The 26,227-nt window shown below is 34.8% G+C and overlaps 1 protein-coding gene across 9 annotated transcripts in view; it reads left to right on the top strand.

The window, feature by feature from the left end:
* Positions 1-26,227, top strand: part of CNTN5 (contactin 5) — a 603,593-nt gene that overhangs the window by 239,827 nt on the left and 337,539 nt on the right. Inside the window, exon 1 of one of the 9 annotated variants that reach the window (XM_040707084.1) lies at positions 22,297-22,438. The gene's annotated coding sequence lies outside the window, so the exon portion shown is untranslated. 9 annotated transcript variants of the gene reach the window in all.

Below are 26,227 nucleotides of genomic sequence, written 5' to 3'. Positions count from 1 at the left end.
TTCATTTACTTTTGATTGAAAAAAAAGTTTTTTGAGATTTCTGAAACAAATACACAACTTTTCCATGAAATTTAAACAATTTAAGAATTATTTTGTATTCCAAACTAAAGAAATAAACAATACTTGTTAGAGAAATTGGTATTCTGATGTTTGAACTAATGTATTATTCTTGATTCATTGAATTATTGCTTCTGTTTTGAATCTCTGTTTCTTTTTCAAATCACTTCTGTGTTCTTTAATCATTCTACTGTGTTTCCACTAGTTGCTGATTCCAGAGCTTTTCATATTATTGTCAGTAATATCTTCTCAATCTTTTGTAAAAGCATAGTTTAAAGATAATTATGATGTTCTGGTAGTATTGATAAATATTCTAACTGGAATAATTTTGACAAAATGTTCTATACCTGCTTTGTATCAAAGTGGTAACATTCAATGAAGACTTACTGTTTTCAAAAGGAAGATACATAAGGTTTTTGATTATCTGCTCACATAAGTGAAACGCATGCCTAAAGTTAAGAATCAAATTTTTTTTCTCCAATTGGGATGTATTTCATCTAGGGTTTCTATTCTAAGATTTTTCATGGCAAAATTGTGCAGCCTCAATATTTCACTGCAGAGAATAAAAGAAGAAATGTTTTTATTTCAATAAGAAGAACCTTAGAAATAATACCTTGAGATAAGAAAAAGTTAATAGAAAAAGAAAATGTTCATGGAGTACATGGAAATTCTTGTAATTTGTAGCTTCATTATTGCATTCATATTAGGAAAATTAGAGGATGATGGTTATCAGTCTTAAATTACTGAAAGTGTTGTGCATACAGATAGGGATCTGTTTTGTGTTTTAGGCATGGTGTCAAAATACACAGTACTTGAATGCTCATAATGTTTTACATGTGAAATATCTTTGGAAAAGTAATGTATTATAATTTTACAACCCCCAAAGAGACTTTTGTTATTCCAGAAAACACTGCAATTTCTTTGCCACCATTGATAAGGAGCTTAAAATCTATTTTTTTTCTTCCTTCTCCTTATCAGTGCTGGCCACCCCTTTAACACGGGATGCTTTGGACTTTGATAGACATCCTCTAGTGAATCCAGCTATGCTTATGTGACACATCTATCTCCAGCTTTCCTGCCTTTTCCCTCACAGTTTGCTGCCTCTGTAGAGGAGGCAAAGAAAACATGTTGTAGCACTTTCAATTTATATTCTGATTCATTAACTTAACCACTAATGAAAAGATTGGTTTACTGTGGTTTTGCCAGACTAAAACATGCAGTTCTCTCTTACAAGACTGAAAATTTCTTCCATTAGGAAGGACATGCACATCAAGACAGGAACAGGTTAAACAGCCCCTACCAGAGGACATTTGGAAGAGCTCTTTGATTTTGCCTATATGCTTTCTGACATATTTGCATAGGTTCTGCATTTGGCTAAGTGTGGAAGGATGTGATGATATCTTTGCCATGAAAATAGAACTTCACTGTCCGATACATTAAACCTACTCCTCTGCCCTCATAAGTAATTTTCCCTTCCTAAGCTATTTTCAGCTTTAGTCTACTTATTAGCTTTTCAATTTCAGAAGTATCAAAAATAACATAATAATGAAAAAGCCATTGCATGAAATCATGAGAAATTACAAAATTTTTGCACCCACTTTCAAGTATATGGAATCTGCACACTTACTTTATTGGATTCCACAGTTTATATAAAGTGATGATGCATGTCATTGATAGACCTCTAATTTCCCAAAAGCTTCTAAGAAAATGCTAACTCAGCAGCATCCCCTTTTTTGCTTATAATATGTCTTCCAAATTCTGGCTCTAAGGTTAAAGATACAGCAAATACTACTTTTATTTATTTTATTTTTCTACATGTTGTAAACATAAAGTAGGTCATATCCAAATAAGTCATTTATTTTTGTTTACGGTAGCATTGTTCATCAGTAGCCAAAGCCCTTACTACAAGTCCCCTAAATAAGAATAAAGGTAGGATAGCTTATGTCATAAAGCTAATTTTAAGTTTTAAACTAAGCCATATGTGAAATAATATGATTACAATGAAAGCCTCTTGCCAAGCCTCTTCACTGAATTGAATCAGTCTCTCTCTCCTACAAACACACATACACACACAGTTTTAATAGTGACAAACAATGCACAACATCTGGCATATTGAAAGGAACAACTGCATTTGTCTTTCATGCATTTAACCATACTATTGTGTAAAGCTTACAAAATATATGCTTAATGCAGAGAAGTAGGGCTCCAATTTTTATAGCAAATTTCAATTTTCTTTTTTATGGGGGTCTATCAAGAGACCTGAAATTGTTCAGTCTGGAAAAGTCTGAGAGGGGATCTCATCACTGTTTAAAAATATCTAAAGGGTGGGAGTCAAGTGGTTAGGACCAGGCTCTTTTCAGTGATGTGCAGTGATATAACAACTGATAATGGGAAAAAAACGTGGAATACAGGTAGTTCCACATGCACATACAGAATAATTTCTTTACTGTGAGAGTGACAGAGTAATGGAACAGACTGCCCAGGGAGACTTCAGAGTCTCCTTCTATGGAGGTATTCAAGAGTAACTTGGACACTTTCCTTTGTGATCCCCAGAGGTCCCTTCCAACCCCTATTCATTCTGTGATTCTGTGAGATTTTACATATGTCAAGAGAGAAACAAAACATTTAAAATTATTGGAAGGAATTTAAGAAAAAGACTTTATTACCATATCATACTTAGTTCTCCTTGAAAGTAATGGCTACTTTTTAAACCCATGGAAACTACAACAAATACAAAAAGCATAATAGCTTTATTTGATAGAGCAAATTCTCTGCTGCAAAGCACTATTTTCCAACATAGTCACCACCATTAGCTTTGCATTTTCACCAGTGATGAACATGAAAGATCTACATGACCGTCCAGAAAATGGCGTGACTTTCATATCAGCGACTACTGAAATGCAAAATCCAATGCCTACCAGTGCTAACATCTACTGTTTGGTATCCATAAATGTTCAGCAGATGTCAATAAATGTCAGTGGATGCCATTTTTTCCACAGGAAGGAATTCAATTCCACTCCTTTGCTTCATACACACTTACATGACAGACACCATTTTGTCAGACTGTCTCTCTGCTGCCACCTGTCACACAGCAACAATATGTAACTGAATATTAGTGGGAAGGTTCAACCTCTACTGCTGCACCACCAACATCTGCCTCTGAGGTAGTGGACCAACATAATAATATTAAACAATAGGAGGCTTTTCTTTCTTTCTTAGCAGCCCTCATAATTCTTATAATTTGTGAACCACATTTGTACAGAAAAATTCATAATATTAAAATTTCTGCAACAATGTGAAAGCTTGCTTGCTATTGTTTATAACTGACAGAACTGTTCAATAATCAGGAGACACCTATAGGCAACTGATTGCTCAATACTGGCTTTCTTCTCAGAGTTTATGCGAAGCAGCTGCACAGATTTTGTAGTGGAAATATTTAGCCTTGAATTCAGTATTTGTCTGTTCTTGTATATAATTAAAGGATATATTTTTTTCCTTTCCTGAAGAGTAGAAAGTTGGAAAAAAAAAAAAAAAAAAAAAAAAGGATAATAAAGTGTAGTCCTTTCCAAAAATAACCTTGATGTACTTTTTGAGACACTTGCTTACACGCAGAGCAGATGTTTTCCTTGAGCTTACCATAATAACATTCAGATCTGTTCCTTTAATTGTTCATTTAGGAATTACGAGATGGCATTCCATAAAAGAAAATGAAGTTGTTCTTTTAAAGAAGGCACTGTCTTGCAGTTTTAATCACTGAATTTCATCTGCTTTTGTAACCTTAAAATTAGATTACTGAAATAATTTTTGACTAAAAATATTTTAGTCATCTGCTGATTATTGAGCGCTCTGACATATTGGTAACATCAAATAGAAAACCAGGTGATAACAATGAAATCTTTCTGTAGAAATTTATTATTAATATTGTAAGGCACATTACTGTTTGGGCCGAGCTTCTTTGAAACGCTGAGTAACCTGTGTCTGTTCAACCCGGGGAAAACAAGATTGAGTGGGAATCTGATAAATATTTATAAGTATCTAAAGGGAGGTGAGAGGCAAATGAATGAGGCCAGGCTCTTCTCGATGGTTTATAGCCATAGGACAAGGAGCAATGGCCTAAAACTGGAACATAGGAAATTCCATATTAACATGTGGAAGAACTTCAAGAACTTCTGTACATTAAGGGTAATGGTCACCCAGAGAGGTTGTGGAGTCTCCTTCTCTGGAGATATTCAAGACCTGTCTGGACACCTACCTATGCAACCTACATTACAGGGAATGTGTTTTAGCAGGAATGTTGGACTCAATCTCCTGAGGTCCCTTCCAATCTCTGCAATTCTGTGATTCTGCCATACATTGTACCATGACCCATCACATTTTTTACTGGAGAGTGTAAATCTGTAACCTAATCAGTACAAAATGAGAGTCAGATTTTAAAAGTGAATCTGAAGAGAGTAATAAAACTGGAACAATTTCTGAAGGGATTTTTTGTTAGATTTTTTTTTTAGAAAAATAATGCCTTCCATGTGTATTGCAACCCTTATATTAGTTAATAGATTCATAGCGGGGGAAGGATGAGAAAAAGAATATCAATAGGCATTATAGAAAAGCTATTTTAATTGAAAGACTCTTCCTTTCACATCATCTGAAGCCTCTATCGTCTTTGAAAGGAAAGGACCTCCTTCTGCTTTGTATTGTCCTTAGTCTGACCACAGAGTACATCTTAACCTCAGTGGAAATTTTCCTTTTATATTAATACTAGTTCTAGTTATTCTATAATTGTATCAAGGACTAGATGTTAGATTTTTGAAGAAGATTAATTAGATTTTTTTTCTCATTAATCATATATATTCAGGAAACATTTTAGTGTCTTTTACTGACATTCAATTATCTGATGAAGCATTTTTGTTTCTGAAAGTTTATTAGGTGTCTTAGTTGTAAGATTTCCCAAAACATAAGTAATACACTAAAACAATGCCTTCATCTTTGTGGCTGCACTGTGATGGAGGTTCTCCCTGTTTATCTTTAGAACCTGGAAGAAGTAGATAAAACTTCAGGAGTGACCTAGCAGCCCTTTCTTTCAGTGCTTGAGAGCATTCCAGGTACTTGCAAGGCCAGTGTGAGCAAAATCTACCAGAAAAGTATGCAGCCCATTATTGTAGAAAGACACATAAACTGGAAACTAGTTACTAATACTGAGAAGAGATGTAAGAAATAGAAATTATCCAAGAAGTATTTGTTTCAACATTGCTAACTTTACTTATTACCAACTGACTTGAAAACAAGCACTGTCTCTGGGAGGTTTATTCCTCTCATTGCCGGTTACTGTGATTCCCATTGACTGCTCATACTCATATGGTTTAATGTAGGTTGAGGTAGAATTCCCATCTTTAAGAATTGATCAAATCACATTACTATCTTGGAAGTATTTGCTAAAGAAAATGTGTCAGCAATAACACTGACTTAGGAATGGAGAAGGACATTCAGTTGAACCTTTCTGCAAGGCATCCACAAACAGTTTTGGCTTAACTACATCACATCTACCCAAACAAACACTTCACTAGTAATGAGGAGTATGCTATATTTATTAGTGCCATTTGAAGATAAGGTGAATAATCTGAAAGGTTAAGTTCTGCATAGATTTGTTGTGTTTGGATATCAGCTGACTATAAGAACACTGTAGCAGAGCTGAAGAAGCCTCTTAGAGGATACTGTGGGAGACTTTAGGAAAGTAGATGGTACCTCAAGACAAGAGTTAGGGCAAAGGAAGTGGGAAAGACTGAAGGAAGAGTGAAAAGTGGAGAAAGAAAGAACAAGAGAAAGAGAAGGACAGAGAATGTTGGAGAAAAATAGGCAGATATTTGGCTTAAAAAAATTATTGTTTCATGGGAGGGGACAGCTGTAAACTATAGAGACAAAATGCTTGTCTCATCGGATTACTGTACAGTTTAGCTGTCCTACTTCTGCTCTTCATTGCTCCACCAGTATGTTTTACACACTTGCAGAAGGAGTCATGAGGTTTTTGGCTGGATTTGCCTCTCTGCAGAGCACTCCTTCATATATCACCATAATGTTGGCCGTTGCTATAACATCTAGTGTACAAATTTGTCCTTGGCTCCAGGGTATCACTTTATCATGAGAAAGGATATTTTGGAAAGCAGCCTTTCAGAATAGAGGACAGGGAAGAATTGAACATTTTGAGCAACATATAGTATCCTATGATTAAAGAAGAGCTTCTAGAGAGAAGAGACCTATCACCTTTGTGAGCTAGCCAAAGCTCAGCAAAGCTCTGAGGATGGAAAGAAGCATGTTAGCAACTATAAAATACTATAGGAGTATCAATCCTTTTTATGTACTAGGGTTTTACTTTCTCTTCTACTGATTTCTTAGTACAGACCACACAGAATTCTGTCTCAGCAAGGGGAGAACATAGTGATTCAGACAAAAGGAGTAACGAGAATAGGGAAAACTAAGGTCAGTAGATCACAGCGTATATCCTTTGAGAATGATAGAGCCTTCAGTCATTCACATGAGGCTGAAGCAGGTAGGAAAAACAAGACCATGGGGGAAAAGAATCAAAGCAGTGAATTAGACTGGGTATTAAACCAGTACGAACACTGCTTTTGCAAGAAAAAGGATGAGGCAAAGTTTTTAGCACATCTGAAAGTCAATCTATTTGTATAACATGAAACCTTTTGTAGCTCTAAGTCATTTACTAGAGCTTATAATATGGAGTAAATGTAATTGCATTTTCTTAAACAAACAAACAAATCAAAGAAGCGAACAACCGTCCCCACTATCCAAAAATATTCCAATATCCTATTATCTAAAGCACAAAAACTTTGGTTTTCCAGAGTAAATTTGAATACAGACATTTTAATTCATGAGAAAGGAAACACAGAAAAATATCTCACAGAATTTTCATAAAAAGTAGCTGCTTATAGTTTTATTTCCAAAAGGAAAATGTTTAAAAAATGACTTCAGATGATGATTTAGACATTTGATACTCTTAAAAAAGGAACAATGAAACCATCTAAATTTTCATAGTATCACAATGTGAATCCATGTTCTACCATATCAAATATTAGATATAATTTGTCTAATATAATTATTTTCTCTACAGTATTTCTAGGAAGTAGAAAAAGTATTCAGTTTTCATAATGGTTTTTGTGAAAGGGTATAAAGATACAATATTAAAAAAAATGAATTAGTTGGACTGATATTAGTAAATGCATAAAATGAGTTTATCCTCAGAAAGATCTGTTTTAGCTATATAATCTGGGAGAGATGCTAAAAAGAATAACATCTAGCTTGAGAACAGACTGCCTGCTGTGGTGCCTATGTGAGACATACAGGATTTAAACAACAATTCAGGTGCTTAAATTCAAGAGCAGGTCACAAATCCTATGTATAAAATGAAAAGGCATCACATATTGGACTTTGATGCTTTTTTAGCATTCACTCTTTGATTTCTGTGGAAAAATCCCAGATTTGCCACGAAATTATTGTTCTGACCTGAAAAACTGACAAGAGCCTGGTTGCTACACATGCAACAGATGTGCTAAAGCTCATGGCCAGAATCCAGTTGAAAACAGATTTTGAGACTACAAGGCACATCTGCTAAACTATCAAAATATATGTATTTTTTATGCTTCAACTGACCATATTTCATCATAACTCAGAGCTGGATAATATCATTAGTAGTAGTATGTATTATTAATTATTACTTGATTTGCTTGACCTTTTCTTTCTATATGATATTATCTACATATGCTTGCCTTTTCTCATTATATATTTTTGCAGTGAAGAGACTCTATTCCTTATTCCTTCTCTGCAGCTAGCTAGAACAGTTCTGTATTAAATGGGCATTGAAATTAACAAAGAAACAATTCATAGATCAGAAACTATAATGCAAGTTTGCCAGTGATAAAAGAGTTGAGCTTTTCTCATTTCTCTCTTTCTTTTCAGTCTGTTAATTTTGTAGTTCAAAACTGACTTCAGCATTAGTGATGAGAATCATGTGCTTTTTTTGTATTATGGCACTTTAGGAACTGGGAAACACGGCAATGAGTTTTCTGAGCTCCTGAGAGATAGGAAAGAATAACTCATTTCCTATGCTAGCATTTTAACACTCAGACATTTCAGCACTTTGATACTTAGAAACACAGTCAGGTTTTGGGGAGTGACTATTTAGAATTCTTTCATCAGGAATAAAAGCATCCTAGCATCCTAAACTCTCATGGAGGCATAATGTTGAGGGCCATGCTTAAATATCAAAACAAAATATGAATTCAAATATATTGATATTTCTTTGCAGTTATCTCTGAGTGACTGTGCTTTGAACTGTGCTGAGACTTTGCCTTCTGCAGGCCCCTGACCTCTTATGGATCCCTGACATGCTGGACTACAATGCCTCTACAGGATGTCTGAAGAAGCCATTTTGAGCAGCTTCTGCACTTTTCTGGATGATAACTAATACAAAGAGACAATGTAAAAATTGTGTCCCTTAAATATAATTTTAAATATTTAAAGAAATGGAAAAATGACATTCCTCCTTCTAACTGGACTGAAATATTTTTTTACTGCTTGAGTGATCTTTAAATATGCTTAAGGGCAACCTTTCTGCCTTCCTAAATGCTTCCTAAAATAATGAAATAATTAAGAGCTCTTAAAGATTATGTTGAAACTCATTTTACTCAAGTTTTCACTAAACTTGCTTGCTTCAGGTGCTCATTAATATAAACATAAGGAGATAAACTGAGTGCTTTTTTTCTACTAAATGCAGAAGGTTGTAATTTACTTTTTTTTTTTTTAAGTGGTAAAGTCAGATGACAATCTTAAATCGCATTTTCATGAGATTTACTTTGCCTATTACACTTCTTCAATATTAATAACAATAAACAGTTTATTAACTCATGACTTTTATCTACAACTTTTAAAATATTTGCTATTTAATATATTCCTTTTTTTTGTTGTTGTCATTTACCTATTCCATCAGTATTTATTTCCTTTTGCCTCATTTCTTTCAAGTGGTTGATACTGCCTTGGAGTAGAATGATAATCAGGCTGTATAGCTTTGTTGTTCCCTGAAGTATGTATGCATGAAAGTTATAAATAATGCAGTGGCTGCAGCACTAGAGTACAAAGCAATATGAATGCCAACACACTTAATGTGGGGAGTGAGTCTGGAAATACTATGGACATGTCAGTAGGCAGACTTCCCAAGAAAGGTAGAGAGAGAAAAAAAAAGGAATTGTTTTCAGAATCCTTGTCTTGGAAGAAAAAGATATTGGTTAAGAATCCCGATGGTAAGAGCAGAATGAACAAATACAAGCTATTAATACTATTATTTTCCTGAAAGGACAATACTTCACCATGTCAGTATTTCATCATGACAACACTTCATCTTCATGAAGATAATCAGAAGGCTGGAGCACCTCTCCTATGAAGAAAGACTGATGGAGCCGGGCTTGTTCAGCCTGGAGAAGGGATAGCCTGGAAGAGACTTCACTGTGACCTTCCAGTACATGAAGGGAGCTTATAAGCAGGAGGGAAATCAACTTTTTACACAAGTAGATAGTGATAGGTCAAGGAGTAATGGCTTTAAACTTAAAAGAGGGGACATTTAAATTGGATGCCAGAGGAAAAATTTTCACTGAATGGGTGGTTAGGCCCTGGCACAGTGTGCCCAGAGAGGTTTCATATAGAAAGCTTTTAAGTGTCAAAGAAAAGTTCTATGAACAGATTACTTTGCAGTGGTTTTGGTGCTCTTTGAGATGCAATTGCTGTGCTTCATGTAAATGTGCAGTCAATAGTCAGGTCTGATTTCTATCTGAAAATCAGATCCTAGCAAACTAGTGGTAGAGTTCCTGAAATATTCTGCAGATAGTTAGCAGACCAAGCAGGTAGTAGGAAAAATTCATACCAGTATATTTCAAAAGCTTTTGGAATTGAGTTTACTGTTATAAATATTCATATTTCTCCTTAGATTAAATTGAGATAATTGTACCCTCAAACACATAACCGAAAGTAGAGAACAGGTCACTTCAGAGTTCCAGCTAAACAAATTATTTTCTTTTCTACCTAGCCATTGTGCTGTAACAATTTTTAAGCTTCACATATGCATTCTTATTTTAAAGTGCATGATTCTGTCAATCATTAACAAAGTGTGTTTGCAAAGTAAAGTTGTGTGCAAAAAGTAAGCTAAAACTCATTATTGCTTATGAGAGAGACTAGCCTAAGAACAGGAACTGAGCTGCCTCTAGATTCCTATTTCAAACAGAACTGAGTTAGAGGAGAATCTGTGTGTGGGTTTATTTTGTTTGTTTTTTTATTTTTTTTGCAGAAGTTGGGGGTAAAATTTATCTTCACCTGAAATGACAAGTAGTTGCCTTCTTAGACATCTACTTCCTGCACATTAAATCAAATGGACTTTTTTGTTAGTAAGATTGTATATATTTTTAAATCGAAGTATGGTAGGAGCTACCAATGATACTAGGGTAGTCTACAGCATAGATTTATGGCTTTGTAATTTTTTTGTGGGAAAAGTACATACTGAAATTATCAACTAATGCTACTAAAACATACTCTTAAGAGCATTTACTGCAGAGATCAGTAGAAGTCATCAAATAAGTTTGAATGTCCTGCTAATACTTTTGCAGCATTATTTTTTTTTTTCTCCTTGATTCTGTTTCTTTTGCATGTGCCATGCTCAAGCTAAATATCACATAACCACAGAATGACTGAGAATGGAAGTGACTTCCATGTCTACCTGGTCCAATTCCTGCTTTAGCAAGAAAACTCAGGACTACAAAGTGCTTCCTGAAAATATTTCCAGATTACACTTAGTCATCTAATTTAGTACTTATTAATTTATATATTTATTACATTATTAGTATCATTAGCTTCCCCCCCACACCCCCCAAAAAAAACACCACAACAAAAAAACCAATCTAGTGTTATGTGAACAGCTGAGAAGCTGGCATTGGGTAATCAGGTAATGAACAACTCTTTCCATTTCCTATTCAGCTATTCTTAAGCTTCTGCTGTTGGTTATTCTTGGAGAGACAGGAAACTGAGGTGAATATTTGGGTGTTAGAAACATACATGTTTCTTTAGTTTCTTTTGGCACATTATATTTTGCATTCTTCCTCCATTCACGGATTTATTTATATATATTTTAAAATTAAAGCAATCATGACTCATATGAAAAATGCTGATTTAGCCTTATGGGCAGACCAATTTTTTGCACTTAAAATCCATTTTTATTTTGATAGCATTCTGAAATGCTTTGAATATTGCTGCCTAGCCTGTATGGCTGCCTTTTCAGGAACTATATTGCACTGCTCAGCCATACTTGAAGCGGCAGTCTGTGAAGTTTATATAAGAACAATTCAAAGACATTTAGCCCTTAGACTTTCTTTAGCCTTATGAATACAAAATCATCATATTCATGGAACCATATTTGCCACAAAAGATCAAGTCAGCAAGAGATCAGAATGTTCCCCTTTTAGCACACTCTTTGGTAAATCCTTGCTTGGTTGAACACTTCCCCACATCTTACAGATTGCTAACTACTTTCAGATTATCTACTAGAACTATTTAATATGTATTCACTTTTTTTTCCTAATGATTTAAGAAGTAAGATGTGTGCTCTCTGCCTCAGTTTTACAGTGAGATCTGTTTCTGTAGCACTGCATGTAGTACACTGGAGGAATTGAAAAAAAATAATTTTAAATTTAAAAGAAATATGTGGGCTTGGTAGATAAAATATAAACATGAGTAGGATGAACAGTATTGTTGATCTTATTTGTTTTATTGATTTTTTTTTGTATTGATTTTGTCTTATATTTTCTCCTCTTCCTATGCTCCATGTCCAAAAATAAACTTTTCTATGTGATGTGTTAATTTAGATGGCATAATATGGTATGCAATACAAAAAGTCTACGAGAAAACATTAGATTATGGAACAGTTATGCAGCACTGGCTCTCTGAGGAAGGAATTTTGGATCACTTTATGTTATGTAGGTTTAATGAACGTACTAAAAGAGTAAATACTTAACAGCTTTTACATTTGTCCTTCTGTGTTTATGATGTGGAGTAGTTTAATAAAAGTATCACAGGGTTTTGAACTCATGACTCCCACATCTGTAGTTACATAACAGTTTTTGAAAAAAAAAAAAGTTAAAATTCTAAACCAATGCAATAGAACTAGAGCAATATAAGAGCAATATAATAAAAGCAATTACCAATAGCAATACCATGAAATTTCAGAGCTATGAGGTAATTTTTAGTTTTTTTATGTAAGAATATATACAGTCTTGGGCTTGCTCCCAAGAGCAAGCCACAGTATTTTACTTTACTACTGGTAAAACAAGAATATCTATTCCGATGCTAACTTGGAGATATCATCTATAATCTCTCTTCTAATATATGAATACATTTAAATGAAGAGAAACTCATGAATTAACTGTTGCCTGGAAGCCATAATGCTTTTGTGTTGAGTAGGCATAGACTAAATTTCTGTTCATTGTCAGTTACCTGCATAATCTCATTTCATGTGGAAGGATCAGTTCTGGTTTGTACACTATTGTTTGTCAGGTCTCTATTCAAAACACAGTGCCTTGCCTTTTGGTTCTATCACAGGTCTCCAGGACAGTTCCTAGTTGATGAAGGTTTTTAGTTTAGCATGATAATAATACTGTAGATGCATTAGGTTTAATAACAATAATCACATTTTCAGCTACACTGAAAAAAATAATTTCACAACAGAATGTGTCCTTTGAGCACACTCATCAGTGCCTTAATCTTACTTTCTTTTCATAGAATCATAGAATCACTAAGGTTGGAAAAGACCCACAGGATCATCCAGTCCAACCATTCGCCCTTCACCAATGGTTCTCGCTACACCATGTCCCTCAACACAACATCCAAACGCTCTTTGAACACCACCAGGCTCAGTGACTCCACCACCTCTCTGGGCAGCCCATTCCAGTGCCTGAACACCCTTTCAGAGAAGTAGTATTTCCTAATGTCCAGCCTGAACTTTCCCTGGTGCAGCTCGAAGCCATTCCCTCTTGTCCTATCACTAGTCACCCGAGAGAAGAGGCCAACCCCCAGCTCACTACATCCTCCCTTCAGGTAGTTATAGAGAGCAATAAAGTCTCCCCTGAGCCTCCTCTTCTTCAGACTGAACAATCCCAGCTCCTTCAGCCGCTCCTCATAAGGCCTGTGCTCCAGACCCCTCACCAGCTTTGTTGCCCTCCTCTGGACACACTCCAGGGCCTCGATGTCTTTCTTACAGTGAGGGGCCCAAAACTGGACACAGTACTCGAGGTGTGGCCTCACCAGTGCTGAGTATGGGGGCACAATTACTTCCCTGTTCCTGCTGGCAACACCATTTCTGATACAAGCCAGGATGTCATTGGCCTTCTTGGCCACCTGGGCACACTGGCTCATGTTCAGTCTAGCTAGTTTTATTCCAGTAATATTTGTATTTTTCTAAAAGGAAGGTGATTTTTTTGTTTGTTTGTTTCTTTCTTTCTTTCTTTTTTTTTCCTCTGTTATTGCAGAAATTTAATATCTGAGAGGCATCTTAAATTATGTTTTAAAGAAAAACAAGTGCTGCTGAAAGGTGTCAATAGACCATACATCTGTAGCTCTGCCCAAATGCTTCTTATTCTGCAATAAAAGTAAAATGTATTTTCTACTTTTAGTTAGAACTGTATTTTCAAATATGGCAAAGGTCTAATGAATCCTGTAAAATACACCTTTTCCAAGGTATTCATGGTCTAACAGATGGGAATTACTAACCTTTAGTATTGCTTCATATATAATGCTGAATGATGCTTTATACTATTCATGCTGTGAGAATACCTTATAGATAATCTGAAGATTTTATTCTCATGTGCAGTATAAAACCTTTGTGTTCCATGAATCAAACCTTTTTTTAGTATATGCTTCAACTCTGACAATACTGTAATTACAGTACTGTTTTTATTAACAAATTAACTGTTCTGTGATTCTTAGTGTTATTTTTTTCTCAAGTAATTAGTTTAAAAAGTAAATTATTGTGTTTGTAAAAAGAATACTTATTTGTTCTATTTAGGCTAAATAGCAGTAAGGGAAATCCATCAGAAATTTTCAGTGTTTTTATTTGCTTGTTTTGTATTTATATAAATATTATTTATATTTTTTTCTAAACTCCAACTGATCAGGTATGAACCAGAAATTCTTCATAAAACAGAGTTTACTGTTCATCCGCATCTGATGTAATCTTTTAGAGCATTATACGCATATATTAGAATATGCAACCTATTAGTTTATGCAACCCATTGCAGGCACCAGCTGGGCAAGAGCTGCAGAAGATAATTCAACTTTTCTTGCATCAAATCCAAAATCTATATGGTAGTCTGTGAGTTGTAAAGTAAAAAATTAATTATATTTGAAATCACCAAGTCATTTTCACCTGCCTACATAGTCATATTCTACTGAATGTAGTAGGGAGCAATGCTTTGTTATTCTGCTGTTGTTATGCTATCTTTGTATTTTGGGTAATATTAAATAATATCTACAGTTAGTAAATAACGAAAGCAGAGTATGAGTTACATAGCACAGTACGTTTCTTACTGATATGAATTGTCTTCCTGGAGAAATGGATAAACTACATCAGACTCTTACACTGACACTGTAAAAACAAAAATATACGTATTTCCTCACATTCTTTCTTATAGCTCTGTTCTCCTAAATTAGTGATTCAAATAAATCTTGAATCTTATATAAGGAGAATGTATTCTTTGTTTCCTGAAGTTGGCACTCATAGTTAAGGAGAAATTTTTTGTCTGTACCAATGTGCTTCAACAATAAGGCAGGAGAATTACTTTTAAGTAATTAAATAACTAACAGGTATGTGGGCAGTTCTTTTGTGACAGGTACTTGATTCCAGAAGCTGTCGAGTTTAATCTCATATTTGTAATTATAACAATAATTTCCATTCCAACAAAGCAAGGATACAGTTCCTAAAGCCATGCGTATAGGATGCATTTTTGTATTGTACTTCACTTCTTTTAGACAGAGACAGTTATTAGGTAGCTGTTTCTTTCAGGCAACTGAAAATGTTAATCTTGATTTTCTTTTGCATGCCTATTACCAATATTTTTGTGAGTGATTGTTCTGTTAGTAATCAAATGTTTTGATAAGGTTGACCATGAGTTAATTGATTATGAAAGGAAATCACTTCAAATTTCAGTAACATAGTTGAGATAAAAGCCACGGGAAGCTCTGTAAACAGCTTGATTAAAGATTTCTCAAATGTCTGTATTATAGGGAATTATATTACTTTCATATACCAGGTGAATTTATCTGTTCATTCATCCCAAAATGCACACTGGATTCCTTCCTTTGAAGAGGAAAATTTTAAAAACACTTACTAGAAAACCTAAGTATACTTAATGACAAAAGTCACACAGTGATCCGCATACATTAGTGTATTCACAGATTTAGCACTGTCAACTTTTATTTCATCTTGTAAAAATAAAGCTGTAGTCTGTAGGAAACAGATGTGAAAAAGTAACATTTCTTTTGTCTTCAGAGATGAAAGCAATAACGATGTAGAACTAACTCTTCTAAGGTATTTTAATTATTTGCTGTTCTTGGAATTTACCCTTTAGCTTTTAGGTTTTGTGCACTGTACTTATCACAAGCACAAAGCTATATTCTGGAAGCAATTTAAAATACTTGAAGCAATGCTATTCAGTAGGAATGTTCTCCATTCCCTTGTCATGTGGAGGAAAGGCACTTTCATTTGTGCTTCCACTTGGTAAAGCTGCTTGTTAGCCATTGTAACTCATGGAAAACTCCAGTACAGTAGTACCAGTTTAACTTAGGCACTGCTCTTAACAAAGCTTTTGCAGATGCAGTAGGCAATAAGCTATATGAGTCAGTCACAGAACTTTACAAATGGATTCCAAGATGTGGTTCTAAAATTGGACAAATACCCTATTTAAAGTGAGCACACTTTTTCTTTTTCCAGAGAATTAAGTAAAGGAGAGGACCTGATGACTGTATACAGAAAGTCAGGACATTTCTGGTTTCCAAACTGTACTACCTAGATTTCTAAAAAGTAGATGAACAATTGAAGAAATACCCTCTTGGCTTTAGACAGTATCACTAACCACTTACTGAGAATATGGGAACTTACATTGAAACTCAGACACCATCCCAAGGCCAAAAAACAAAGACAAGAAAAAAAGAAAATGCATTCTTTTGTTTGCAGTTTATTTAGTGTGCTATTAGAGAAGGCTAATGATAAAGATGTCACATCAATTTAAATTCAGTATTCTAAAAGCAACATTAAGCATTCAGTGATGTCTTTATATATTTATCTCACTTTATCCCTCACAGAGTCCAACTACATTATAGTTTAATCTGAATGCCTGCCCACAGGGATACCATATGCAGCTGTCCCATATGACAGTTTCCAATGGAAAAAATTATCAAGATGATGAAAAGCAGTACTGTATTTTCTTCTGCACATAAATTTGAAGGATTCAAATTCTTCTGTATCGTTGTATTTCTGTTGCGCTGCACAGCTGCTTTTTTGCTATCAGAATCACTGTAAATATCTTCTGAAAAACACAAATGAAATGCTGTGTAGCAGAATGCATCTTCCACTTGAAAACCTGGTACATCATTCCTTGCAAGAAAAAAATATAAAAAGAAGGGTGAAGATTGTAATTATATTTCATTTCAGCCTTTCCCCAGGGCATACAAAATGCTTGAGAGTGTTTCTGAAGTCTTTATGGAGCAGAATGCACATGAAAACTCAGCCAGTGATGCAGACCTTCTCCAAACACATTTCTGTGTATTACAAATAAGCAAATAAATAGATGAATAAATAAAATAATAGCAAGGTCATATTTAGTAACTTTTAAATTCCAGAGTTGGTAGTTGATCTATTTGTGACAATTGAGACATTCTGAAATTCAAGTAATTATCAAATAATATTACCATCTTGCTCATTATTATGACCTGAACTGCTTGTCAATCACATCCTACAGTTTTCTGTGATTCCAGTTACTTGCATGACTAAACACTTAAATTTTATATTTTCAGAATTGTAAAGCACTGCCTCTGCCTAAAGCTGAGATAATTTTGAATGTCATAAAATGCATGATTCATACAATTCATTTTATTACTTGAAATGTGTTTGATATGAGTCTAGCTGGAATTCTAAATTGAGTCATTTCTCAAGGAACAATAAGACTTGCAACATAAAAACTAAGAAGAAATGTATTTTTTTTTCATATAATGAGTTTGTTGTGGCTTAACCTGGCAGGTGGCTCAACACCACAATTGTTTGCTCACTCCCCCACCTTCCCAGTGGGATGGAGGAGAGAATTGGGAAGAAAAAAAAAATAGAACTGATGGGTTGAGAGAAAACCATTTACTAAGATAGAGAAAAGGGTAATAGCTATGACAATATATACACATGAATGTATATAACAAATGATGCACAAGCAATTGCTCACCACCCGCTGATTGATGCCCAGCTAGTCCCTCTGTGAGCAAAGAGAGCCAGATGAATTCTCACCCCCTTCAAGACTCCTTCCGCTTGACGTCATATGTTAGGGAATATCCTTTTGGCCAATTGAAGTCAATTGTCCTGATTCTGTTCCCTCCCAGCTCCTTGGGGCTTTCACACTGAAAAAAAAAAAAAAAAAAAATTCTATCCCAGCTGAAAATGAAACATAGGTTTTTATTTAAAAAAATAGCATTTTTTAATGTATTAAATGATTATGAAGTAAACAATATTAAGAAAAAAATAGAAAATTGATTTAGAGTATAGAAACAAAATATTTTGTTTGACTCAAAAGTCTTTTTTTCAAATGAATTGAGAATGTTAGCTTTATTTTTCTGTTTGTTGATCTTTTTATATGACAGTTAAAGGAAGTTATGCACTGTCAAGTTCTCCCTTGGCAGCCAATATTCTTAGTGTTTGTTTCTGACAATTGTTGGCAAAGCATATTTATATTATTAATATGAAAAAAAATATTTCTTTTCATAGAATTATAGAATCCTTAGAGTTAGAAGGGACCTCTGAAAGTCCAACTCACCTGCAACGAACAGGGACATCCACAGGTAGATCAGGTTGTCAAGGGCCTGATCCACCCTTGCCTTGAAAGTCTCCAGGGATGGGGCATCCACCACATCTCTGGGCAGCCTGTTCTAGTGCCTCACCACTCTCACTGTAAAAGACTTTTTCCTTATACCCAACTTTAATCTCCCCTCTTTAAGCTTGAACTTAAGCAAAAGTAACATTTAAAGGTACTTAATTTTCTCTAATATATCTTTTCAAATTCTTTTCAGTTTCTCATACTTTTCTAAATTCATATGATCTTCATCTCTCAGTAGTTTTAATAATTTTATTGCTGAAGGATTGGCAAAGGGAAGAAATGCAAGGCAAGTAGCATGAATTACAAAATCCGTCTCTAATGATACATGACTGCTTTCAGTTAGGAAAATAAAATTGTTAATATTCTAACAAGAATGCAGTCTGATTTTACTAATCAGAAAATGCTACAGAATTACAATTTTATTTTAATACCTCATTTATTTTTGCTTTTCTTTAGCTGCTCATGTTGAAATATATGGCTTATGAACTACTTTTCAAACTGAGAGTATGTCATGCTGTCAGTAGTATCAGGTATAATTTTCTCAAAGTGTTTGTTATAGGCTGTGGAGGAGGCATCTAGGTTAGACCTGCTTCTGGTTAAGAATTAGGGCTGTGAAAACAGAAGAGTAGTAGGGCCAAATTGCCTATAAGGCTCTTGATTGAGAGGAAAGAAATAAAGATCAAGTGGTATTGATTAATGGAGAAAGTCTTAGCTTTTGTAGGAAACAAGTAGGAAAGTTAGAAATCCACATAAGGAATAATATATTACGGGGAAATATTGTGGTGTAAAGCTGCCGGACAGCTCAGCACCTCACAGCCACTTGTTCATACTCCATAGGTGGGATGTGGGAAAGAATCAGAAAGGTAAAATGCCATAACTCATAAGTTGAGATAAAGACAGTTTGCTAGGTAAAGCAGAAGCCATGTGCACAAGCAAAGAAAAACAATAAATGAATTCACTACCCATTAACAGACAGATATTCAACCACTCACAGGAAAGCAGAGTGCATCACATTTAACAGTTTCCTGGGAAGACAAATGCCATCACTCTGGCCATTCACCCCCTTGCTCCTTCTTCTTTTCAGTTTTATTGCTGCAAATGATGCTGTATGGTATGGAATATCCCTCAGCCAGTTTCAGTCGTCTGTCCTGGTTCTGTCTGCTCTCAGCTCCTTGTGCACACCCAGTTCCTCACTGGCAGGGCAGTGTGAGAAACTAAGATATTGCTGGCTCTTTACAGGACTGCTCAGCAACAATTAAAATATTGGTGTGTTATCAGCATTATTTTCACCCTAAGTCCAAACACAGCTGCTAGGAAGAAATTAACTCTATCCCAAACAAAATCATGACAGGAAAAAAAAAAAAAAGAAAAAAAAAGAAAATTAAAAGCTGAAATATAAGTCTTATGAGGAACAGCTGAGGAAACTGGGATTGTTTAGTCTGAAGGAGGCTCAGAGGAGACCTTACTGCTCTCTTCAAGTCCCTGAAAGAAGGTTGTAGTGAGGTGGGAGTTGGCCTCTACTCTCAGGTAACAGAGATAATACAAGAGGGAATGGTGTCAAGTTGCACCAGGAGAGGTTCAGTTTGGATGTTAGGAAAAATTTCTCAGAAAGAGTGTTGAGGCATTGGAACAATCTGCCCAGGGAGGTGGTGGAGTCACTGTCCCTAGAGGTGTTCAAGAAATGTGTAGACGTGGCACTGTGACATGATTTAGTGGACATGGTGTTGATGGGTTGATGACTGGACTAGATGATCTTAGAGGTCTTTTCTAATCTTATGATTCTATGATTATATATTTTTATGCAAGAGATTGTTTTGACCCAATGCAAAGAAAAGTTTTGGTATTCTTAACAGAAAGGACGAGAAGGATTGTTCAAACATGGTGATGTGAATGAGTACTTAACATAGTTAACAAAATCTATTTCTTGTCTCTCACATACCTTTAAATATGATTTAATTACAGTGTGGTACCATTATGTCTTAACGACATTAATCAACACAGTATGTATTTGAAGATTGTTATAATTTATGAATATGTAAATGGACAGTAAAGAAAAAGTAGTTTTTGTATTTGTTTCTGTTTTATGTATGTATTTATTTATTTATTTCTCTACCACAGAGGGATCTTTGTATGAATTTTATTGGAAGTAACTTAGACTTTTTAGTCCTGGATTTTTTAGTGAAGATGCTTAGGTCAGAATATCTTTTATTTTAAAACTCTTCTTTATAACAGCTTCAGAAATTATTTAGTAACTCTTTAGAAGAATTAATACAAAAGGAGGGAGATGAATAACATATCTTTAACTCATTCTCACTCACTCGTTTTTCAAAATCAAAACAAGTAGAGGAATTTACTTAAACTAAAGGTTACAACTGCACAGTTGAACCTTTTAGTACATAATGTTGAAAGTCAAGTAAATGTGTGATATAAGCCCCTTCTTTCATACGAACACATTTATTCTTTTATTTTTATGCTTCCTATGTTGTTGTCGTCTTTTTTTTTAATACCAAAGCCTTCCCAAATGACCTACTGTTTACTCTGTAATTCCATATGCCAAAGCACTGACATACAACCAGGTATTCATATATATAATTTTCTTTCTAAGCTTGTCTTAATCATTCCAATATCTTGAGCTTGACATACATTTAAGATGAGGTTTTATATAAAAAAAGGAAAATACGTGACTACGTTGACATGCAAGTATAATTATATGAACAATGAAAATCTCTTTTTCATTGGAAAAAGAAATTGGATAGGAAAAGGCTTAAAAATAGAATAATTGTTGTTATAAATACTGTTGAGGATGGAAAGTGATTTTGTCAGCTTGGAAGCAAGCACTTTTTCTGACAATGTTCAAAGTTTCTTTTTGTAGGGAGCAGTAGCCGAAGTGATATTGTCTAAAGCAGTAACAGGAAGTTGTGAGATTTTTCTTCCCCATCCTTGATCATTTGAATAAACATAGAGGAAAAAAAAATATCCACAGAAAAGAGGTGAGACTATTTTATTTTTCATTTATTAATTTTTTCTTGAAAGCTTCTGAGGGTGATGGGGAAAGATAAAATTCTACTATTTACAAGGGAGAAAAGTATTTATCTAAATGTTATACTTTTATTACAGAAGTCAAAAAGAAAAGATATATTAAATAATGCAACAATTTCTAAACTATTATATGCAAATATGCAAGGGCAGAGATTGGCCAGTAGTGGCCAGCAAACAGGACAACTGCACTAAGACATGACAATGCAGTGTCCATAAGAATAGGACACTCAGCAGATACATTTTTGGATTCATAGCTAACCTGTAACATTTATTCTGCTTGTGCTATGAGAACAGAAGTCTTACAGGAGCAGAATGTCATGATCTGTCTTTAATTGCTCACCTTGTTTATCACTGATAACATACAATTTACACTGTAAAAGGATAGCTGAGAAAAATTGGAAAATTAACCTTTTTTTTCTTCTTTTGTGTACCAATCTGAACTTTAGAGATATGAAGAGGATAAACAAGTTCTCCTTGGTCTTCAGATAACTTTTACTGTGTATTGTCTTTGTTTAACTGAATTCAAATCATAGAGTGTCATCTTCCTTAATTCCCACCTCTCAATTAAAGTACTGGGTGATTCTTCTTAAAATTAAGGTACCTTTGCTATTTTTAGTGAGTCCTCAAGCCATCAACAGGAGAATGTAATTCCTTTCCTTTGTCCTCAGTATAAATGAAAAATCAGATTTAATTTTGTTGATGGATTTGGATTGATGAGGAATGTCTGTCTTCTGCTACTTTTAGGAAAGACAAGAAACCAGGGTCTACATCAGCTTTTGCCTTTTTATATACATGGTTACCCAACCTCCTCCTCATCCCGTATATTCATGAGCAAAGAATATAGAGAAAAAAATAATCATTTCTAATAGATTAATTATGTCTTTATTTAATTCCTTACATGTCAGTGAACTAGGACTCTTCTGAAGGTCATGAATTTTCTGTGAGTCAGGGTAACATGCTGATGTTTACAGTTGCTGCTAAGCAGCACTGTACAAAGCCAAGGCCATTCTTAGCAAAGGGCTCAAGGACCTGGGAGGGAACAGAAATAGGACAGCTTACTTAAGAAGGACATTCCATACCATATGACATCAAGCAGAAGGAGTTTTGATGGGAGTGGGACTTCATCTTGCTCTCTTCTTGCCGGGGGGATAGCTGGTCATTGTTTGGGGGTGGTAAGCAATTACTTGTGCATTACTTGTTACATAAGTTTATATATATATATATATATATATAGTCAGATCAATTATCCTTTTCTTCTCCTCTATCTTAGTAAATAGTTTTATTTCAACCCAGCAGTTTTTGATTCTCTCCCCCATCCAACTGGGAGTTGCTCAGCCACCTGACAGGTTAAACCACAACAAATTAAAAAAAAAAAAAAAAAAAAAGTTCAAAACAGTTTCCATTTTCAGCTATAATATTTGTATTAAATAATTTTCCTTCTCTCTCTCTCTCTCTCTCTCTCTCTCTCTCTCTCTCTCTCTCTCTCTCTCTCTCTTTCTTTCTTTTTTTCTTTTTTTTTAATTTCTGCCCAATTTGGTTTCTTAATGTTTCTTAATTCAACAAGAAGTATTAAGAGATCCATATGTCTATATGTGATGTTGAAACTTGATATTCTATTCTAATTGCACTTCTACAACTACATTTTCTGAAATACTAATAAGGTGTAAGTGGAAAGGTGATGAAAGCAGTGGCAATATTCTCAAGTTAGGAAATTTATTTATTCATATCCTTTTGCTTAAATTTATAATTAAATTATGAAATCACATTATCACATTTCTAATGTTCCTTTGTCCTTATTTAAGTCGAGTTTGATTTATATAATCAGATCAATTTGAAATCAGATGAATTATTTTTATAAAGCTTTGACCATTTAACAGCTAATCTTGTAGGACTGAGTCCCATAAGCAGAAACAGAAAGGTTGCAAGTTGATCAGAGAACAGCTAATATCTGCCCCTTAGTAATCAACATAATCTTATTTAATGGCACTCTCATTATTTTATTTTTTTAAGTATTTTTTATGTATTCCAGCATAATGTGGAAAAGAGAAAATAAATGAAATCCTTGTGATTTCTTTTTCCTTCCAATTGTACAGATATTTTTATGGTGAGATTTGTCATAAAAATTTATTGATGAAGTAATGTAAATAGAACCTCAAGGAACACCCGAGGTAAGAAGAACAGAAATTATAATATCACATTTAATAAAGGCATTGTCAGATCATTTTTACCCTGCATCCATATGCAACACTGTGTTCTCTTGGCATCTTCTCTCCTGCTGCTTTACTTGAAACCCCTGGTGAAGGGCAGAAAGGTGACAAGGTGTCCTGAAATAGCATTCATTCCCAGATGTAAATGCCACTCTGTCACTCTATTAGCCATCCTTTTATTCTGGTTTGGCAGCAGAGGTTAGGAACTGAATTGTAGAACACTTAGGATTCCAAATAATCATGGAGGGAAGAGAAATGTTCACTTCCCTACCTCAGTTCCACCTTGGTTTCCTTGTAGCCTCTTATGGGGATTGTGCCAAGGAATTTCTGTTTCTGGGAAGAGAATAGCAGGCATTATGTAATGAAAGCAGCCATTATGCCACATATCTTCCAGAAAAACAGAAAATCACTGGAGCAGTGACGGGATGGATAGTTCACTCTCTGTCAAACAAGTGACTGGAAACTACATCTTGATAGATCCTATACTGGGTAATTAGGATTTGCCAGTACTTATCCAGCATGTACCAGAACACTGAGTAGCCCCAGGCTTGTACTTAACTGACTGATTTTTGCCTGATGCGATAGCAGAATTTCAGCACACTATCAACAAAAAGTACACAGTTTCTTCATTATGTTTCCTTACATTTTGCTGAATTGCTCTTCCAAGTTTGTATTTTATAGACAGCATGAGTTTGCCAACGTGAAAAACCCATTCAGCAGAGAAAATGCTATGGTGAAAATTTAAAGCTGTGTATAATTTGTGTTCTTACTTCTAAATTCTGTCTCTCTGTTTCCATGAAATGTAAGAGAGGAAAGAAATAAAAAAGAAATTGTTCTCTGTCATTTAATAAAACTTATAGCTGAATGGAACTCACAAGCAAAATAAAAATGTCAAATTTTGTGAGACATGTTCTGGTAGACGTGGAAAGAGCTAAGCAAGATCAATAGAAGTGCTATCAATACAATCAATGAAATTGCATTCCTTCATGAATATTGGTTAAGGAGTATATCACCGTCCCAGTGGAAAAGAAAAAAAAAAAGGAAAAAAAAGAAAAGAAAAAAAAAAAAAAGCTTTTAATAACAGTAGGAGAAAGGTGTGAGAAGCTTTGCTGCTTTCCTGCTCTCCTGTGCACACACCCGAGCAACTCCATGTCCTTCTTGAAATGAGGGACCTACAAGTGCTGAACACAGCAGTCAACGTACAGTCTCATCAGTATAAAGTACAGAGGGACAATAATTTCTTTATTCCTGCTGACCACACTATTTCTGATGCAGTCCTGGCTACCATTAGCCTTCTTGGCCACCTAAGCCCACTGCTGGTTCATGTTCAGTCAGTTGTCAAGCAGCACCCTCAGGCTCTTTTCTGCTAGGCAAATTTCGAGCCAGTGTTCCCCAAGCCTATATTGCTGTACAAGGCTGTTGTGACCCAAGTGACTTGGCACTTTGCCTTGTTACTTTTGCCCAGAATCCAGTAAAGGATAGATTTTTTCTTACTTAATTACTTATAAAAACATTTTTTAATCATCTTTTACCATAGCAGACAAGTTAAGCTCTAGCTGGCCTTTGATCCTTCTAGTTTTGTGCCTGCATAACCTCACAGCATCATAGTACTCCTCCTGAGTTGCTTCACTCTTCTTCCAAAGAACATAAGATCGCTGTTTCCTAAGTTCCAGAAGCTTTATTCTGCCAGAATTCTGTTTGGGATCCTAAATCTGTTTGTTCTGTAAAACAAGGAGGAAGTTTTATGTGTTTCTTAAATATACTGTTCTCCAATACTTTATTCGGAAGTGATTTAAAGGAAAGAATGACAGTTCATACAAAAATCTCTGCAAGAAGCAAATCTCCAAACAAAAAAAATATCTTGCAACAACCATTAGCATACTTTCTTGTGCAACACATATTAAATTATGTTCAAGGAATTAAACAAATGATGAAATGTTGGTGCCAAATATATACGTATGAAGTGCCAAATATATACATATGACTCTCCTCCTTTACCCCATTCTCATTTCACCAGATACTCACATTGAGATCTCTCAACTTTAGGCAGCTACTAAAAGTTACACTATCTAATGATTTATCTAAACACAGAAATAACTGGGTGCCTGTTTAACACATATGGATTTAATTTCTAGTAGATCATTTATTTGCATGTACAAAGTAACCTGCAATTCTCTTCTTATGAGCTACTGTGATTCTAAACATCTACTGTAATTGTCCTTTAACAATGAGGTAAAAAATCCCCATAGAAAATAAAGGTTGTAGTAATATGAAGAGGAGTGTTTAAAATAGGCAGCCAGGATGTTTGTCCTCCTCCTACTTTATCACTAATACTGCAGAACGTTTTATGTTGTGGTATCCTGGGCTTCAAATTAAATGTCAGATTCAGTTTCCCACTGGAAGAATGAAGTGTGTGACTGCCCTTAGAGGAGCAACCTGACAGCATAATTTCATAATTGGTGTCTGCCCTAATAGTAAGTTAAAATACAGGAAGTGATGTTACTTGACTGCAGTCATATCTTACTCTTTAAAAATAAACAATCCAGCTTCAGCCAGACTTAAAACACATCTGGTTGAAATTTGAGCCTTTAGTAAAGTTAAGTGGCTTAGTTTAAAGTCCTAGGAAAAATTATGGTAAATACAGTATGATAACAGATACAAACCTCCCTGATGGGATCGTGCCACCAGTTATGTCTTTATATCTCTGACATTTAACTCATACTAAAATTAGATTTGTGAAGGAAAATGAAGAGG

The sequence above is a fragment of the Gallus gallus genome, chromosome 1 (assembly GCF_016699485.2).
Source record: "Gallus gallus isolate bGalGal1 chromosome 1, bGalGal1.mat.broiler.GRCg7b, whole genome shotgun sequence".
Taxonomy (NCBI): Eukaryota; Metazoa; Chordata; class Aves; order Galliformes; family Phasianidae; genus Gallus; species Gallus gallus.
Note: the sequence above shows the minus strand (reverse complement) of the source record. Positions and strands in the feature narration are given on the sequence as shown.